A 19,273-nucleotide genomic window follows, 5' to 3' on the forward strand; every position below is an offset into this window, starting at 1 on the left:
AAGAAAGGAAGCTTGCTTTAGAATTCTCATTCCAAGCCCATTTTTCTCATTGTAAAAGTCAAATGACTGACCATAGCTAGGTATGAATATGGCGCAGTCAATATTGTTGGGGAAATTAGCTTTTCTTTTAGAACAAAAGAAATGCTAATTTCTTTCATGGCTTTTGTACTTCAGCTCCTTCCACTGAGTATTCGTACTCGGTGAGAACGAATACTCCCGATGGCTCGGACTTAGATTCTTCACGCTTAGCAGACTTCTAACCCGTCTACAAACGTCATATAAAAGTCTTAAGCAAAGGAAAAAGTGAAATAGAATGATATCAACCCATAAAATTCCTTGTTCCTACCTCTATTGTTCATTGTGAAACTGAAATGTCTACCCTGAGAGCAATTTGGTGTGCTGCATGTTATTCTTTGGAATGATTACCCAGTATAAGTTTTTAGGCATTTTATAATGTTTCGAGCTAGCCAGGAGTCGAACCTAGAATCTTCTGATCCATAGACGAGTTATCCATTGCGCCACTAGCCCACCTGTTTAAGTACAGACCTTCGTTAAAATACTTCCAATAAGAAAGGACGCTTGTTTTAAAATTCTCATTCCAAGCCCATTTTTCTCATTGTGAAAGTCAAATGGCTGACCATAGCTAGGTGTGAATATGGCGCATTCAATCTTGTTGGGGAAATGAGCTTTTGTTTTAGAACAAAAGAAAAGCTAATTTCTTTCGTGGCTTCTGCACTTCAGCTCCTTCCACTGAGTATTCGTACTCGGTGAGAACGAATACTCCCGATGGCTCGGACTTAGATTCTTCTCGCATAGCAGACTTCTAACACGTCTACAAACGTCATATAAAAGTCTAAAGCAAAGGAAAAAGTGAAATAGAATGATATCACACCATACAATTCCTTGTTCCTACCTCTATTGTTCATTGTTGAACTCAAATGGCTACCCTGAGAGCAATTTGGTGTGGCGCATGTTATTCTTTGGAATAATAACCCAGCATAAGTTTTTCCGCATTTTATATTGTTTCGAGCTAGCCAGGAGTCGAACCTGGAATCTTCTGATCCGTAGACAGACGCGTTATCCATTGCGCCACTAACCCAACTGTATTAAGTACAGACCTTCGTTAAAATACGTCCAATAAGAAAGGACGCTTGTTTTAAAATTCTCATTCCAAGCCCATTTTTCTCATTGTGAAAGTCAAATGGCTGACCATAGCTAGGTGTAAATATGGCGCATTCAATCTTGTTGGGGAAATTAGCTTTTCTTTTAGAATAAAAGAAAAGCTAATTTCTTTCGTGGCTTTTGTGGCTTCTGCACTTCAGCTCCTTCCACTGAGTATTAGTACTCGGTGAGAACGAATACTCCCGATGGCTCGGACTTAGATTCATCTCGCTTAGCAGACTTCTAACCCGTCTACAAACGTCATATAAAAGTCTTAAGCAAAGGAAAAAGTGAAATAGAATGATATCAACCCATAAAATTCCTTGTTCTTACCTCTATTGTTCATTGTGAAACTCAAATGTCTACCCTGAGAGCAATTTGGTGTGGTGCATGTTATTCTTTGGAATAATTACCCAGTATAAGTTTTTAGGCATTTTAAAATCTTTCAAGCTAGCCTGGAGTCGAACCTGGAAACTTCTGATCCGTAGTCAGACACGTTATCCATTGCGCCACTAACCCAACTATTACAACACAGACCTTCATTAAAATTCGTCCAATAAGAACGGACGCTTGCATTAAAATTCTCATTCCAAGCCCATTTTTCTCATTGTGAAAGTCAAATGGCAGACCATAGCTAGGTATGAATATGGCGCATTCAATCTTGTTGGGGAAATTAGCTTTTCTTTTAGAACAAAAGAAAAGCTAATTTCTTTCGTGGCTTTTGTACTTCAGCTCCTTCCACTGAGTATTCGGACTCGGTGAGAACGAATACTCCCGATGGCACTGACTTAGATTCTTCTCGCTTAGCAGACTTCTAACACGTCTACAAACGTCACATAAAAGTCTGAAGCAAAGGAAAAAGTGAAATAGAATGATATCACCCCATACAATTCCTTGTTCCTACCTCTATTGTTCATTGTGAAACTCAAATGTCTACCCTGAGAGCAATTTGGTGTGGTGCATTTTATTCTTTGGAATAATTACCCAGCATACATTTTTTGGCATTTTAAAATCTTTCAAGCTAGCCAGGAGTCGAACCTGGAATCTACTGATCCGTAGTGAGACGCGTTATCCATTGCACCACTAGCCCAACTGTTACAACACAGAGCTTCATTAAAATTCGTCCAATAAGAAAGGACGCTTGCTTTAGAATTCTCATTCCAAGCCCATTTTTCTCATTGTAAAAGTCAAATGGCTGACCATAGCTAGGTATGAATATGGCGCAGTCAATATTGTTGGGGAAATTAGCTTTTCTTTTAGAACAAAAGAAATGCTAATTTCTTTCATGGCTTTTGTACTTCAGCTCCTTCCACTGAGTATTCGTACTCGGTGAGAACGAATACTCCCGATGGCTCGGACTTAGATTCTTCACGCTTAGCAGACTTCTAACCCGTCTACAAACGTCATATAAAAGTCTTAAGCAAAGGAAAAAGTGAAATAGAATGATATCAACCCATAAAATTCCTTGTTCCTACCTCTATTGTTCATTGTGAAACTGAAATGTCTACCCTGAGAGCAATTTGGTGTGGTGCATGTTATTCTTTGGAATGATTACCCAGTATAAGTTTTTAGGCATTTTAATATCTTTCAAGCTAACCTTGAGTCGAACCAGGAATCTTCGGAGCCGTAGTCAGACCCATTATCCATTGCGCCACTAACCCAACAATTACTACACAGACCTTCATTAAACTTCGTCCAATAAGAAAGGACGCTTGCTTTACAATTCTCTTTCCAAGCCCATTTTTCTCATTGTGAAAGTCAAATGGCTGACCATAGCTAGGTATGAATATGGCGCATTCAATCTTGTTGGGGAAATTAGCTTTTCTTTTAGAACAAAAGAAAAGCTAATTTCTTTCATGGCTTTTGTACTTCAACTCCTTCCACTGAGTATTCGTACTCGGTGAGAACGAATGCTCCTGATGGCACGGACTTAGATTCTTCTCGCTTAGCAGACTTCTAACACGTCTACAAACGTCATATAAAAGTCTAAAGCAAAGGAAAAAGTGAAATAGAATGATATCACCCCATACAATTCCTTGTTCCTACCTCTATTGTTCATTGTGAAACTCAAATGTCTACCCTGAGAGCCATTTGGTGTGGCGCATGTTATTCTTTGGAATAATAACCCAGCATAAGTTTATCGGCATTTTATAATGTTTCGAGCTAGCCAGGAGTCGAACCTAGAATCTTCTGATCCGTAGTCAGACGCGTTATCCATTGCACCACTAGCCCACCTGTTTAAGTACAGACCTTCGTTAAAATACTTCCAATAAGAAAGGACGTTTGTTTTAAAATTCTCATTCCAAGCCCATTTTTCTCATTGTAAAAGTCAAATGGCTGACCATAGCTAGGTATGAATATGGCGCATTCAATCTTGTTGGGGAAATTAGCTTTTCTTTTAGAATAAAAGAAAAGCTAATTTCTTTCGTGGCTTTTGTACTTCAGCTCCTTCCACTGAGTATTCGGACTCGGTGAGAACGAATACTCCCGATGGCACTGACTTAGATTCTTCTCGCTTAGCAGACTTCTAACACGTCTACAAACGTCACATAAAAGTCTGAAGCAAAGGAAAAAGTGAAATAGAATGATATCACCCCATACAATTCCTTGTTCCTACCTCTATTGTTCATTGTGAAACTCAAATGTCTACCCTGAGAGCAATTTGGTGTGGTGCATGTTATTCTTTGGAATAATTACCCAGCATACATTTTTTGGCATTTTAAAATCTTTCGAGCTAGCCAGGAGTCGAACCTGGAATCTTCTGATCCGTAGTCAGACGCGTTATCCATTGCGCCACTAGCCCAACTGTTACAACACAGAGCTTCATTAAAATTCGTCCAATAAGAAAGGACGCTTGCTTTAGAATTCTCATTCCAAGCCCATTTTTCTCATTGTAAAAGTCAAATGGCTGACCATAGCTAGGTATGAATATGGCGCAGTCAATATTGTTGGGGAAATTAGCTTTTCTTTTAGAACAAAAGAAATGCTAATTTCTTTCATGGCTTTTGTACTTCAGCTCCTTCCACTGAGTATTCGTACTCGGTGAGAACGAATACTCCCGATGGCTCGGACTTAGATTCTTCACGCTTAGCAGACTTCTAACCCGTCTACAAACGTCATATAAAAGTCTTAAGCAAAGGAAAAAGTGAAATAGAATGATATCAACCCATAAAATTCCTTGTTCCTACCTCTATTGTTCATTGTGAAACTGAAATGTCTACCCTGAGAGCAATTTGGTGTGTTGCATGTTATTCTTTGGAATGATTACCCAGTATAAGTTTTTAGGCATTTTAAAATCTTTCAAGCTAACCTTGAGTCGAACCAGGAATCTTCTGAACCGTAGTCAGACCCATTATCCATTGCGCCACTAACCCAACAATTACTACACAGACCTTCATTAAACTTCGTCCAATAAGAAAGGACGCTTGCTTTACAATTCTCTTTCCAAGCCCATTTTTCTCATTGTGAAAGTCAAATGGCTGACCATAGCTAGGTATGAATATGGCGCATTCAATCTTGTTGGGGAAATTAGCTTTTCTTTTAGAACAAAAGAAAAGCTAATTTCTTTCATGGCTTTTGTACTTCAACTCCTTCCACTGAGTATTCGTACTCGGTGAGAACGAATGCTCCTGATGGCACGGACTTAGATTCTTCTCGCTTAGCAGACTTCTAACACGTCTACAAACGTCATATAAAAGTCTAAAGCAAAGGAAAAAGTGAAATAGGATGATATCACCCCATACAATTCCTTGTTCCTACCTCTATTGTTCATTGTGAAACTCAAATGTCTACCCTGAGAGCCATTTGGTGTGGCGCATGTTATTCTTTGGAATAATAACCCAGCATAAGTTTATCGGCATTTTATAATGTTTCTAGCTAGCCAGGAGTCAAACCTAGAATCTTCTGATCCGTAGTCAGACGCGTTATCCATTGCGCCACTAGCCCACCTGTTTAAGTACAGACCTTCGTTAAAATACTTCCAATAAGAAAGGACGCTTGTTTTAAAATTCTCATTCCAAGCCCATTTTTCTCATTGTGAAAGTCAAATGGCTGACCATAGCTAGGTGTGAATATGGCGCATTCAATCTTGGTGGGGAAATGAGCTTTTCTTTTAGAACAAAAGAAAAGCTAATTTCTTTCGTGGCTTTTGTGGCTTCTGCACTTCAGCTCCTTCCACTGAGTATTCGTACTCGGTGAGAACGAATACTTCCGATGGCTCGGACTTAGATTCTTCTCGCATAGCAGACTTCTAACACGTCTACAAACGTCATATAAAAGTCTAAAGCAAAGGAAAAAGTGAAATAGAATGATATCACCCCATACAATTCCTTGTTCCTACCTCTATTGTTCATTGTGAAACTCAAATGGCTACCCTGAGAGCAATTTGGTGTGGCGCATGTTATTCTTTGGAATAATAACCCAGCATAAGTTTTTCCGCATTTTATATTGTTTCGAGCTAGCCAGGAGTCGAACCTGGAATCTTCTGATCCGTAGACAGACGCGTTATCCATTGCGCCACTAACCCAACTGTTTAAGTATTGACCTTCATTAAAATACGTCCAATAAGAAAGGACGCTTGTTTTAAAATTCTCATTCCAAGCCCATTTTTCTCATTGTGAAAGTCAAATGGCTGACCATAGCTAGGTGTGAATATGGCGCATTCAATCTTGTTGGGGAAATGAGCTTTTCTTTTAGAATAAAAGAAAAGCTAAATTCTTTCGTGGCTTTTGTGGCTTCTGCACTTCAGCTCCTTCCACTGAGTATTAGTACTCGGTGAGAACGAATACTCCCGATGGCTCGGACTTAGATTCATCTCGCTTAGCAGACTTCTAACCCGTCTACAAACGTCATATAAAAGTCTTAAGCAAAGGAAAAAGTGAAATAGAATGATATCAACCCATAAAATTCCTTGTTCTTACCTTTATTGTTCATTGTGAAACTCAAATGTCTACCCTGAGAGCAATTTGGTGTGGTGCATGTTATTCTTTGGAATAATTACCCAGTATAAGTTTTTAGGCATTTTAAAATCTTTCAAGCTAGCCTGGAGTCGAACCTGGAAACTTCTGATCCGTAGTCAGACACGTTATCCATTGCGCCACTAACCCAACTGTTTCAACCCAGACCTTCATTAAAATTTGTCCAATAAGAACGGACGCTTGCATTAAAATTCTCATTCCAAGCCCATTTTTCTCATTGTGAAAGTCAAATGGCAGACCATAGCTAGGTATGAATATGGCGCATTCAATCTTGTTGGGGAAATTAGCTTTTCTTTTAGAACAAAAGAAAAGCTAATTTCTTTCGTGGCTTTTGTACTTCAGCTCCTTCCACTGAGTATTCGGACTCGGTGAGAACGAATACTCCCGATGGCTCGGACTTAGATTCTTCTCGCTTAGCAGACTACTAACACGTCTACAAACGTCATATAAAAGTCTTAAGCAAAGGAAAAAGTGAAATAGAATGATATCAACCCATAAAATTCCTTGTTCATTGTGAAACTCAAATGTCTACCCTGAGAGCAATTTGGTGTGGTGCATGTTATTCTTTGGAATAATTACCCAGCATAAGTTTTTAGGCATTTTAAAATCTTTCGAGCTAACCTGGAGTCTAACCAGGAGTCTTCTGATCCGTAGTCAGACGCATTATCCATTACGCCACTAACCCAACTGTTACTACACAGACCTTCATTATACTTCGTCCAATAAGAAAGGACGCTTGTTTTAAAATTCTCATTCCAAGCCCATTTTTCTCATTGTGAAAGTCAAATGGCTGACCATAGCTAGGTGTGAATATGGCGCATTCAATCTTGTTGGGGAAATGAGCTTTTCTTTTAGAATAAAAGAAAAGCTAATTTCTTTCGTGGCTTTTGTGGCTTCTGCACTTCAGCTCCTTCCACTGAGTATTCGTACTCGGTGAGAACGAATACTCCCGATGGCTCGGACTTAGATTCTTATGCTTATCAGACTTCTAACACGTCTACAAACGTCACATAAAAGTCTAAAGCAAAGGAAAAAGTGAAATAGAATGATATCACCCCATACAATTCCTTGTTCCTACCTCTATTGTTCATTGTGAAACTCAAATGTCTACCCTGAGAGCAATTTGGTGTGGTGCATGTTATTCTTTGGAATAATAACCCAGCATAAATTTTTAGGCATTTTAAAATCTTTCGAGCTAGCCAGGAGTCGAACCTGGAATCTTCTGATCCGTAGTCAGACGCGTTATCCATTGCGCCACTAACCCAACTGTTAAAGTACAGACCTTCATTAAAATACGTCCAATAAGAAAGGACGCTTGTTTTAAAATTCTCATTCCAAGCCCATTTTTCTCATTGTGAAAGTCAAATGGCTGACCATAGCTAGGTGTGAATATGGCGCATTCAATCTTGTTGGGGAAATGAGCTTTTCTTTTAGAATAAAAGAAAAGCTAATTTCTTTCGTGGCTTTTGTGGCTTCTGCACTTCAGCTCCTTCCACTGAGTATTAGTACTCGGTGAGAACGAATACTCCCGATGGCTCCGACTTAGATTCATCTCGCTTAGCAGACTTCTAACCAATCTACAAACGTCATATAAAAGTCTTAAGCAAAGGAAAAAGTGAAATAGAATGATATCAACCCATAAAATTCCTTGTTCCTACCTCTATTGTTCATTGTGAAACTCAAATGTCTACCCTGAGAGCAATTTGGTGTGGTGCATGTTATTCTTTGGAATAATTACCCAGTATAAGTTTTTAGTCATTTTAAAATCTTTCAAGCTAGCCTGGAGTCGAACATGGAAACTTCTGATCCGTAGTCAGACGCGTTATCCATTGCGCCACTAACCCAACTATTACAACACAGACCTTCATTAAAATTCGTCCAATAAGAACGGACGCTTGCATTAAAATTCTCATTCCAAGCCCATTTTTCTCATTGTGAAAGTCAAATGGCAGACCATAGCTAGGTATGAATATGGCGCATTCAATCTTGTTGGGGAAATTAGCTTTTCTGTTAGAACAAAAGAAAAGCTAATTTCTTTCGTGGCTTTTGTACTTCAGCTCCTTCCACTGAGTATTCGGACTCGGTGAGAACGAATACTCCCGATGGCACTGACTTAGATTCTTCTCGCTTAGCAGACTTCTAACACGTCTACAAACGTCACATAAAAGTCTGAAGCAAAGGAAAAAGTGAAATAGAATGATATCACCCCATACAATTCCTTGTTCCTACCTCTATTGTTCATTGTGAAACTCAAATGTCTACCCTGAGAGGAATTTGGTGTGGTGCATGTTATTCTTTGGAAAAATTACCCAGCATACATTTTTAGGCATTTTAAAATCTTTCAACCTAGCCAGGAGTCGAACCTGGAATCTACTGATCCGTAGTCAGACGCGTTATCCATTGCGCCACTAGACCAACTGTTACAACACAGACCTTCATTCAAATTCGTACAATAAGAAAGGAAGCTTGCTTTAGAATTCTCATTCCAAGCCCATTTTTCTCATTGTAAAAGTCAAATGGCTGACCATAGCTAGGTATGAATATGGCGCATTCAATATTGTTGGGGAAATTAGCTTTTCTTTTAGAATAAAAGAAAAGCTAATTTCTTTCATGGCTTTTGTACTTCAGCTCCTTCCACTGAGTATTCGTACTCGGTGAGAACGAATGCTCCTGATGGCACGGACTTAGATTCTTCTCGCTTAGCAGACTTCTAACACGTCTACAAACGTCATATAAAAGTCTAAAGCAAAGGAAAAAGTGAAATAGAATGATATCAACCCATAAAATTCCTTGTTCCTACCTCTATTGTTCATTGTGAAACTCAAATGTCTACCCTGAGAGCAATTTGGTGTGGTGCATGTTATTCTTTGGAATAATAACCCAGCATAAATTTTTAGGCATTTTAAAATCTTTCAAGCTAGCCAGGAGTCGAACCTGGAATCTTCTGATCCATAGACGAGTTATCCATTGCGCCACTAGCCCACCTGTTTAAGTACAGACCTTCGTTAAAATACTTCCAATAAGAAAGGACGCTTGTTTTAAAATTCTCATTCCAAGCCATTTTTCTCATTGTGAAAGTCAATGGCTGACCATAGCTAGGTGTGAATATGGCGCATTCAATCTTGTTGGGGAAATGAGCTTTGTTTTAGAACAAAAGAAAAGCTAATTTCTTTCGTGGCTTTTGTGGCTTCTGCACTTCAGCTCCTTCCACTGAGTATTCGTACTCGGTGAGAACGAATACTCCCGATGGCTCGGACTTAGATTCTTCTCGCATAGCAGACTTCTAACACGTCTACAAACGTCATATAAAAGTCTAAAGCAAAGGAAAAAGTGAAATAGAATGATATCACACCATACAATTCCTTGTTCCTACCTCTATTGTTCATTGTGGAACTCAAATGGCTACCCTGAGAGCAATTTGGTGTGGTGCATGTTATTCTTTGGAATAATAACCCAGCATAAATTTTTAGGCATTTTAAAATCTTTCGAGCTAGCCAGGAGTCGAACCTGGAATCTTCTGATCCGTAGTCAGACGCGTTATCCATTGCGCCACTAGCCCAACTGTTACAACACAGACCTTCATTAAAATTCGTCCAATAAGAACGGACGCTTGCTTTAAAATTCTCATTCCAAGCCCATTTTTCTCATTGTGAAAGTCAAATGGCAGACCATAGCTAGGTATGAATATGGCGCATTCAATCTTGTTGGGGAAATTAGCTTTTCTTTTAGAATAAAAGAAAAGCTAATTTCTTTCGTGGCTTTTGTGGCTTCTGCACTTCAGCTCCTTCCACTGAGTATTAGTACTCGGTGAGAACGAATACTCCCGATGGCACTGACTTAGATTCTTCTCGCTTAGCAGACTTCTAACCCGTCTACAAACGTCATATAAAAGTCTGAAGCAAAGGAAAAAGTGAAATAGAATGATATCACCCCATAAAATTCCTTGTTCCTACCTCTATTGTTCATTGTGAAACTCAAATGTCTACCCTGAGAGCAATTTGGTGTGGTGCATGTTATTCTTTGGAATAATTACCCAGCATAAGTTTTTAGGCATTTTAAAATCTTTCAAGCTAGCCAGGAGTCGAACCTGGAATCTTCTGATCCGTAGTCAGACGCGTTATCCATTGCGCCACTAACCCAACTATTACAACACAGACCTTCATTAAAATTCGTCCAATAAGAACGGACGCTTGCTTTAGAATTCTCATTCCAAGCCCATTTTTCTCATTGTGAAAGTCAAATGGCTGACCATAGCTAGGTATGAATATGGCGCATTCAATCTTGTTGGGGAAATTAGCTTTTCTTTTAGAATAAAGAAATGCTAATTTCTTTCAGTGGCTTTTGTACTTCAGCTCCTTCCACTGAGTATTCGTACTCGGTGAGAACGAATACTCCAGATGGCACGGACTTAGATTCTTCACGCTTAGCAGACTTCTAACCCGTCTACAAACGTCACATAAAAGTCTTAAGCAAAGGAAAAAGTGAAATAGAATGATATCAACCCATAATATTCCTTGTTCCTACCTCTATTGTTCATTGTGAAACTCAAATGTCTACCCTGAGAGCAATTTGGTGTGGTGCATGTTATTCTTTGGAATGATTACCCAGCATAAGTTTTTAGGCATTTTAAAATCTTTCAAGCTAACCTGGAGTCTAACCAGGAGTCTTCTGAACCGTAGTCAGACCCATTATCCATTGCGCCACTAACCCAACAATTACTACACAGACCTTCATTAACTTCGTCCAATAAGAAAGGACGCTTGCTTTACAATTCTCTTTCCAAGCCCATTTTTCTCATTGTGAAAGTCAAATGGCTGACCATAGCTAGGTATGAATATGGCGCATTCAATCTTGTTGGGGAAATTAGCTTTTCTTTTAGAATAAAGAAAAGCTAATTTCTTTTCATGGCTTTTGTACTTCAACTCCTTCCACTGAGTATTCGTACTCGGTGAGAACGAATGCTCCTGATGGCACGGACTTAGATTCTTCTCGCTTAGCAGACTTCTAACACGTCTACAAACGTCATATAAAAGTCTAAAGCAAAGGAAAAAGTGAAATAGAATGATATCACCCCATACAATTCCTTGTTCCTACCTCTATTGTTCATTGTGAAACTCAAATGTCTACCCTGAGAGCCATTTGGTGTGGCGCATGTTATTCTTTGGAATAATAACCCAGCATAAGTTTTATCGGCATTTTATAATGTTTCTAGCTAGCCAGGAGTCGAACCTGGAATCTTCTGATCCGTAGTCAGACGCGTTATCCATTGCGCCACTAGCCCACCTGTTTAAGTACAGACCTTCATTAAAATACTTCCAATAAGAAAGGACGCTTGTTTTAAAATTCTCATTCCAAGCCCATTTTTCTCATTGTGAAAGTCAAATGGCTGACCATAGCTAGGTGTGAATATGGCGCATTCAATCTTGGTGGGGAAATGAGCTTTTCTTTTAGAACAAAAGAAAAGCTAATTTCTTTCGTGGCTTTTGTGGCTTCTGCACTTCAGCTCCTTCCACTGAGTATTCGTACTCGGTGAGAACGAATACTTCCCGATGGCTCGGACTTAGATTCTTCTCGCATAGCAGACTTCTAACACGTCTACAAACGTCATATAAAAGTCTAAAGCAAAGGAAAAGTGAAATAGAATGATATCACCACATACAATTCCTTGTTCCTACCTCTATTGTTCATTGTGAAACTCAAATGGCTACCTGAGAGCAATTTGGTGTGGCGCATGTTATTCTTTGGAATATAACCCAGCATAAGTTTTTCCGCATTTTATAATTGTTTCGAGCTAGCCAGGAGTCGAACCTGGATCTTCTGATCCGTAGACAGACGCGTTATCCATTGCGCCACTAACCCAACTGTTAAGTATTGACCTTCATTAAATATCGTCCAATAAGAAAGGACGCTTGTTTTAAATTCTCATTCCAAGGCCCATTTTTCTCATTGTGAAAGTCAAATGGCTGACCATAGCTAGGTGTGAATATGGCGCATTCAATCTTGTTGGGGAAATGAGCTTTTCTTTTAGAATAAAAGAAAAGCTAATTCTTCGTGGCTTTTGTGGCTTCTGCACTTCAGCTCCTTCCACTGAGTATTAGTACTCGGTGAGAACGAATACTCCCGATGGCTCGGACTTAGATTCATTCTCGCTTAGCAGACTTCTAACCCGTCTACAAACGTCATATAAAAGTCTAAGCAAAGGAAAAAGTGAAATAGAATGATATCAACCCATAAAATTCCTTGTTCTTACCTTATTGTTCATTGTGAAACTCAAATGTCTACCCTGAGAGCAATTTGGTGTGGTGCATGTTATTCTTTGGAATAATTACCCAGTATAAGTTTTTAGGCATTTTAAAATCTTTCAAGCTAGCCAGGAGTCGAACCTGGAATCTTCTGATCCGTAGTCAGACACGTTATCCATTGCGCCACTAACCCAACTATTACAACACAGACCTTCATTAAAATTCGTCCAATAAGAACGGACGCTTGCTTTAAAATTCTCATTCCAAGCCCATTTTTCTCATTGTGAAAGTCAAATGGCAGACCATAGCTAGGTATGAATATGGCGCATTCAATCTTGTTGGGGAAATTAGCTTTTCTGTTAGAACAAAAGAAAGCTAATTTCTTTCGTGGCTTTTGTACTTCAGCTCCTTCCACTGAGTATTCGGACTCGGTGAGAACGAATACTCCGATGGCACTGACTTAGATTCTTCTCGCTTAGCAGACTTCTAACACGTCTACAAACGTCACATAAAAGTCTGAAGCAAAGGAAAAAGTGAAATAGAATGATATCACCCCATACAATTCCTTGTTCCTACCTCTATTGTTCATTGTGAAACTCAAATGTCTACCATGAGAGCAATTTGGTGTGGTGCATGTTATTCTTTGGAATAATTACCCAGCATACATTTTTTAGGCATTTTATAAGTCTTTCAAGCTAGCCAGGAGTCGAACCTGGAATCTACTGATCCGTAGTCAGACGAGTTATCCATTGCACCACTAGCCCAACTGTTACAACACAGAGCTTCATTAAAATTCGTCCAATAAGAAAGGACGCTTGCTTTAGAATTCTCATTCCAAGCCCATTTTTCTCATTGTAAAAGTCCAAATGGCTGACCATAGCTAGGTATGAATATGGCGCAGTCAATCTTGTTGGGGAAATTAGCTTTATTTTGAACAAAAGAAAAGCTAATTTCTTTCATGGCTTTTGTACTTCAGCTCCTTCCACTGAGTATTCGTACTCGGTGAGAACGAATACTCCCGATGGCTCGGACTTAGATTCTTCCACGCTTAGCAGACTTCTAACCCGTCTACAAAAGTCATATAAAAGTCTTAAGCAAAGGAAAAAGTGAAATAGAATGATATCAACCCATAAAATTCCTTGTTCTACCTCTATTGTTCATTGTGAAACTGAAATGTCTACCCTGAGAGCAATTTGGTGTGGTGCATGTTATTCTTTGGAATGATTACCCAGTATAAGTTTTTAGGCATTTTATAATGTTTCTAGCTAGCCAGGAGTCGAACCTAGAATCTTCTGATCCGTAGTCAGACGCGTTATCCATTGCGCCACTAGCCCCACTGTTAAGTACACAGACCATTCATTAAATTACGTCCAATAAGAAAGGACGCTTGTTTTAAAATTCTCATTCCAAGCCCATTTTCTCATTGTGAAAGTCAAATGGCTGACCATAGCTAGGTGTGAATATGGCGCATTCAATCTTGTTGGGGAAATTAGCTTTTCTTTTAGAATAAAAGAAAAGCTAATTTCTTTCGTGGCTTTTGTGGCTTCTGCACTTCAGCTCCTTCCACTGAGTATTCGTACTCGGTGAGAACGAATACTCCCGATGGCTCGGACTTAGATTCTTCTCGCATAGCAGACTTCTAACACGTCTACAAACGTCATATAAAAGTCTAAAGCAAAGGAAAAAGTGAAATAGAATGATATCACCAAATACAATTCCTTGTTCCTACCTCTATTGTTCATTGTGAAACTCAAATGTCTACCCTGAGAGCAATTTGGTGTGGTGCATGTTATTCTTTGGAATAATAACCCAGCATAAGTTTTTAGGCATTTTAAAATCTTTCGAGCTAGCCAGGAGTCGAACCTAGAATCTACTGATACGTAGTCAGACGCGTTATCCATTGCGCCACTAGCCCACCTGTTTAAGTACAGACCTTCGTTAAAATACTTCCAATAAGAAAGGGCGCTTGTTTTAAAATTCTCATTCCAAGCCCATTTTTCTCATTGTGAAAGTCAAATGGCTGACCATAGCTAGGTGTGAATATGGCGCATTCAATCTTGTTGGGGAAATGAGCTTTTCTTTTAGAATAAAAGAAAAGCTAATTTCTTTCGTGGCTTTTGGGGCTTCTGCACTTCAGCTCCTTCCACTGAGTATTCGTACTCGGTGAGAACGAATGCTCCCTATGGCTCGGACTTAGATTCTTCTCGCTTAGCAGACTACTAACACGTCTACAAACGTCATATAAAAGTCTAAAGCAAAGGAAAAAGTGAAATAGAATGATATCACCCCATACAAATTCCTTGTTCCTACCTCTATTGTTCATTGTGAAACTCAAATGTCTACCCTGAGAGCAATTTGGTGAGGTGCATGTTATTCTTTGGAATAATAACCCAGCATAAATTTTTAGGCATTTTAAAATCTTTCGAGCTAGCCAGGAGTCGAACCTGGAATCTTCTGATCCGTAGTCAGACGCGTTATCCATTGCGCCACTAGCCCAACTGTTACAACACAGACCTTCATTAAAATTCGTCCAATAAGAAAGGACGCTTGTTTTAAAATTCTCATTCCAAGCCCATTTTTCTCATTGTGAAATTCAAATGGCTGACCATAGCTAGGTGTGAATATGGCGCATTCAATCTTGTTGGGGAAATTAGCTTTTCTTTTAGAATAAAAGAAAAGCTAATTTCTTTCGTGGCTTTTGTGGCTTCTGCACTTCAGCTCCTTCCACTGAGTATTCGTACTCGGTGAGAACGAATACTCCCGATGGCTCGGACTTAGATTCTTATGCTTATCAGACTTCTAACACGTCTACAAACGTCATATAAAAGTCTTAAGCAAGGAAAAAGTGAAATAGAATGATATCAACCCATAACAATTCCTTGTTTCGATTAATGTGAACCTCAAATGTCTACCCTGAGAGCAATTTGGTGTGGTGCATGTTATTCTTTGGAATATTACCCAGCATAAGTTTTTAGGCATTTTAAAATCTTTCGAGCTAACCTGGAGTCTAACCAGGAGTCTTCTGATCCGTAGTCAGACGCATTATCCATTACGCCACTAACCCAACTGTTACTACACAGACCTTCATTATACTTCGTCCAATAAGAAAGGACGCTTGTTTTAAAATTCTCATTCCAAGCCCATTTTTCTCATTGTGAAAGTCAAATGGCTGACCATAGCTAGGTGTGAATATGGCGCATTCAATCTTGTTGGGGAAATTAGCTTTTCTTTTAGAATAAAAGAAAAGCTAATTTCTTTCGTGGCTTTTGTGGCTTCTGCACTTCAGCTCCTTCCACTGAGTATTCGTACTCGGTGAGAACGAATACTCCCGATGGCTCAGACTTAGATTCTTATGCTTATCAGACTTCTAACACTCTACAACGTCACATAAAAAGTCTAAAGCAAAGGAAAAAGTGAAATAGAATGATATCACCCCATACAATTCCTTGTTCCTACCTCTATTGTTCATTGTGAAACTCAAATGTCTACCCTGAGAGCAATTTGGTGTGGTGCATGTTATTCTTTGGAATAATAACCCAGCATAAATTTTTAGGCATTTTAAAATCTTTCGAGCTAGCCAGGAGTCGAACCTGGAATCTTCTGATCCGTAGTCAGACGCGTTATCCATTGCGCCACTAACCCAACTATTAAAATACAGACCTTCATTAAAATACGTCCAATAAGAAAGGACGCTTGTTTTAAAATTCTCATTCCAAGCCCATTTTTCTCATTGTGAAAGTCAAATGGCTGACCATAGCTAGGTGTGAATATGGCGCATTCAATCTTGTTGGGGAAATGAGCTTTTCTTTTAGAATAAAAGAAAATCTAATTTCTTTCGTGGCTTTTGTGGCTTCTGCACTTCAGCTCCTTCCACTGAGTATTAGTACTCGGTGAGAACGAATACTCCCGATGGCTCCGACTTAGATTCATCTCGCTTAGCAGACTTCTAACCATCTACAACGTCATATAAAAGTCTTAAGCAAAGGAAAAAGTGAAATAGAATGATATCAACCCATAAAATTCCTTGTTCCTACCTCTATTGTTCATTGTGAAACTCAAATGTCTACCCTGAGAGCAATTTGGTGTGGTGCATGTTATTCTTTGGAATAATTACCCAGTATAAGTTTTAGTCATTTTAAAATCTTTCAAGCTAGCCTGGAGTCGAACATGGAAACTTCTGATCCGTAGTCAGACGCGTTATCCATTGCGCCACCAACCCAACTGTTACAACACAGACCTTCATTAAAATTTGTCCAATAAGAACGGACGCTTGCATTAAAATTCTCATTCCAAGCCCATTTTTCTCATTGTGAAAGTCAAATGGCAGACCATAGCTAGGTATGATATGGCGCATTCAATCTTGTTGGGGAATTAGCTTTTCTTTTAGAACAAAAGAAAAGCTAATTTCTTTCGTGGCTTTTGTACTTCAGCTCCTTCCACTGAGTATTCGGACTCGGTGAGAGCGAATACTCCCGATGGCACTGACTTAGATTCTTCTCGCTTAGCAGACTTCTAACACGTCTACAAACGTCACATAAAAGTCTGAAGCAAAGGAAAAAGTGAAATAGAATGATATCAACCCATACAATTCCTTGTTCCTACCTCTATTGTTCATTGTGAAACTCAAATGTCTACCCTAAGGTGTGGTGCATGTTATTCTTTGGAATAATTACCCAGCATAAGTTTTTAGGCATTTTAAAATCTTTCAAGCTAACCTGGAGTCTAACCAGGAGTCTTCTGATCCGTAGTCAGACCGCGTTATCCATTGCGCCACTAGACCAACAATGTTACTAACACAGACCTTCATTCAATTCGTACAATAAGAAAGGACGCTTGCTTTATAATTCTCATTCCAAGCCCATTTTTCTCATTGTTAAAGTCAAATGGCTGACCATAGCTAGGTATGAATATGGCGCATTCAATCTTGTTGGGGAAATTAGCTTTTCTTTTAGAATAAAAGAAAAGCTAATTTCTTTCATGGCTTTTGTACTTCAGTCCTTCCACTGAGTATTCGTACTCGGTGAGAACGAATGCTCCTGATGGCACGGACTTAGATTCTTCTCGCTTAGCAGACTTCTAACACGTCTACAAACGTCATATAAAAGTCTAAAGCAAAGGAAAAAGTGAAATAGAATGATATCACCCCATAAAATTCCTTGTTCCTACCTCTATTGTTCATTGTGAAACTCAAATGTCTACCCTGAGAGCAATTTGGTGTGGTGCATGTTATTCTTTGGAATAATAACCCAGCATAAGTTTTAGGCATTTTAAAATCTTTCGAGCTAACCTGGAGTCGAACCAGGAATCTTCTGAGCCGTAGTCAGACCCATTATCCATTGCGCCACTAACCCAACAATCACTACACAGACCTTCATTAAACTTCGTGCAATAAGAAAGGACGCTTGTTTACAATTCTCTTTCCAAGCCCATTTTTCTCATTGTGAAAGTCAAATGGCTGACCATAGCTAGGTATGAATATGGCGCATTCAATCTGTAGGGGAAATTAGCTTTCTTTTAGAACAAAAGAAAAGCTAATTTCTTTCATGGCTTTTGTACTTCAACTCCTTCCACTGAGTATTCGTACTCGGTGAGAACGAATGCTCCTGATGGCACGATAGACTAGATTCTTCTCGCTTAGCAGACTTCTAACACGTCTACAAACGTCATATAAAAGTCTAAAGCAAAGGAAAAAGTGAAATAGAATGATATCACCCAATACAATTCCTTGTTCCTACCTCTATTGTTCATTGTGGAAACTCAAATGTCTACCCTGAGAGCAATTTGGTGTGGTGCATGTTATTCTTTGGAATTATAACCCAGCATATGTTTTTAGGCATTTTATAATGTTTCGAGCTAGCCAGGAGTCGAACCTAGAATCTTCTGATCCGTAGTCAGACGCGTTATCCATTGCGCCACTAGCCCAACTGTTACTACACAGACCTTCATTAAAATTCGTCCAATAAGAACGGACGCTTGCTTTAAAATTCTCATTCCAAGCCCATTTTTCTCATTGTGAAAGTCAAATGGCTAGACCATAGCTAGGTATGAATATGGCGCATTCAATCTTGTTGGGGAAATGAGCTTTTCTTGTTAGAATAAAAGAAAAGCTAATTTCTTTCGTGGCTTTTGTGGCTTCTCAACTTCCTTCACTGAGTATTCGTACTCGGTGAGAACGAATGCTCCCTATGGCTCGGACTTAGATTCATCTCGCTTAGCAGACTTCTAACACGTCTACAAACGTCATATAAAAGTCTTAAAGCAAAGGAAAAAGTGAAATAGAATGATATCAACCCATACAATTCCTTTGTTCCTACCTCTATTGTTCATTGTGAAACTCAAATGTCTACCCTGAGAGCAATTTGGTTGTGGTGCATGTTATTCTTTGGAATAATTACCCATATAACGTTTTTAGGTCATTTTGAACATCTTTCAAGCTAGCCTGGAGTCGACATGGAACTCTGATCCGAGTCAGACGCGTTATCCATTGCGCCACTCCCAACTGTTACAACACAGACTTCATTAAAATGTACCAATAGAACACCTTGCTTTAAATTCTCATTCCAAGCCCATTTTTCTCATTGTGAAAGTCAAATGTCAGCCCTAGCTAGTATGAATATGGCGCATTCAATCTTGTTGGTGAAATTAGCTTTTCTTTTAGAACAAAAGAAAAGCTATTTCTTTCGTGGCTTTTGTACTTCAGCTCCTTCCACTGATAATTCGGACCGGTGAGAACGAATACTCCCGATGGCCCACTGACTTAGATTCTTCTCGCTTAGCAGACTTCTAACCGTCTACAAAACGTCCACATAAAAGTCTGACAAGGAAAAAGTGAAATAGAATGATATCACCCCATACAATTCCTTGTTCCTACCTCTATTGTTCATTGTGAAACTC

At 39.1% G+C, this 19,273-nt stretch overlaps 13 non-coding genes across 13 annotated transcripts; all 13 read right to left on the reverse strand.

Moving 5' to 3' along the window:
• Positions 1–1,026: 1,026 nt before the first annotated feature.
• Positions 1,027–1,099, reverse strand: trnar-acg (transfer RNA arginine (anticodon ACG)). The gene has a single exon. It is a non-coding gene; the product is annotated as a tRNA-Arg (tRNA).
• Positions 1,100–3,320: 2,221 nt separating this feature from the next.
• Positions 3,321–3,393, reverse strand: trnar-acg (transfer RNA arginine (anticodon ACG)). The gene has a single exon. It is a non-coding gene; the product is annotated as a tRNA-Arg (tRNA).
• A 498-nt stretch (positions 3,394–3,891) lies between these two features.
• trnar-acg (transfer RNA arginine (anticodon ACG)) lies at positions 3,892–3,964 on the reverse strand. The gene has a single exon. It is a non-coding gene; the product is annotated as a tRNA-Arg (tRNA).
• Positions 3,965–5,613: 1,649 nt separating this feature from the next.
• trnar-acg (transfer RNA arginine (anticodon ACG)) lies at positions 5,614–5,686 on the reverse strand. The gene has a single exon. It is a non-coding gene; the product is annotated as a tRNA-Arg (tRNA).
• Positions 5,687–7,328: 1,642 nt separating this feature from the next.
• On the reverse strand, positions 7,329–7,401 carry trnar-acg (transfer RNA arginine (anticodon ACG)). Its single transcript has one exon. It is a non-coding gene; the product is annotated as a tRNA-Arg (tRNA).
• A 2,222-nt stretch (positions 7,402–9,623) lies between these two features.
• On the reverse strand, positions 9,624–9,696 carry trnar-acg (transfer RNA arginine (anticodon ACG)). Its single transcript has one exon. It is a non-coding gene; the product is annotated as a tRNA-Arg (tRNA).
• Positions 9,697–10,203: 507 nt separating this feature from the next.
• On the reverse strand, positions 10,204–10,276 carry trnar-acg (transfer RNA arginine (anticodon ACG)). The gene has a single exon. It is a non-coding gene; the product is annotated as a tRNA-Arg (tRNA).
• A 1,069-nt stretch (positions 10,277–11,345) lies between these two features.
• On the reverse strand, positions 11,346–11,418 carry trnar-acg (transfer RNA arginine (anticodon ACG)). Its single transcript has one exon. It is a non-coding gene; the product is annotated as a tRNA-Arg (tRNA).
• A 506-nt stretch (positions 11,419–11,924) lies between these two features.
• Positions 11,925–11,996, reverse strand: trnar-acg (transfer RNA arginine (anticodon ACG)). Its single transcript has one exon. It is a non-coding gene; the product is annotated as a tRNA-Arg (tRNA).
• A 503-nt stretch (positions 11,997–12,499) lies between these two features.
• On the reverse strand, positions 12,500–12,572 carry trnar-acg (transfer RNA arginine (anticodon ACG)). Its single transcript has one exon. It is a non-coding gene; the product is annotated as a tRNA-Arg (tRNA).
• Positions 12,573–14,802: 2,230 nt separating this feature from the next.
• On the reverse strand, positions 14,803–14,875 carry trnar-acg (transfer RNA arginine (anticodon ACG)). The gene has a single exon. It is a non-coding gene; the product is annotated as a tRNA-Arg (tRNA).
• Positions 14,876–15,948: 1,073 nt separating this feature from the next.
• trnar-acg (transfer RNA arginine (anticodon ACG)) lies at positions 15,949–16,021 on the reverse strand. Its single transcript has one exon. It is a non-coding gene; the product is annotated as a tRNA-Arg (tRNA).
• Positions 16,022–18,228: 2,207 nt separating this feature from the next.
• trnar-acg (transfer RNA arginine (anticodon ACG)) lies at positions 18,229–18,301 on the reverse strand. The gene has a single exon. It is a non-coding gene; the product is annotated as a tRNA-Arg (tRNA).
• Between the last annotated feature and the right edge of the window lie 972 nt (positions 18,302–19,273).

This window comes from Gadus chalcogrammus, chromosome 5 (assembly GCF_026213295.1).
Source record: "Gadus chalcogrammus isolate NIFS_2021 chromosome 5, NIFS_Gcha_1.0, whole genome shotgun sequence".
NCBI classification, from domain to species: Eukaryota; Metazoa; Chordata; class Actinopteri; order Gadiformes; family Gadidae; genus Gadus; species Gadus chalcogrammus.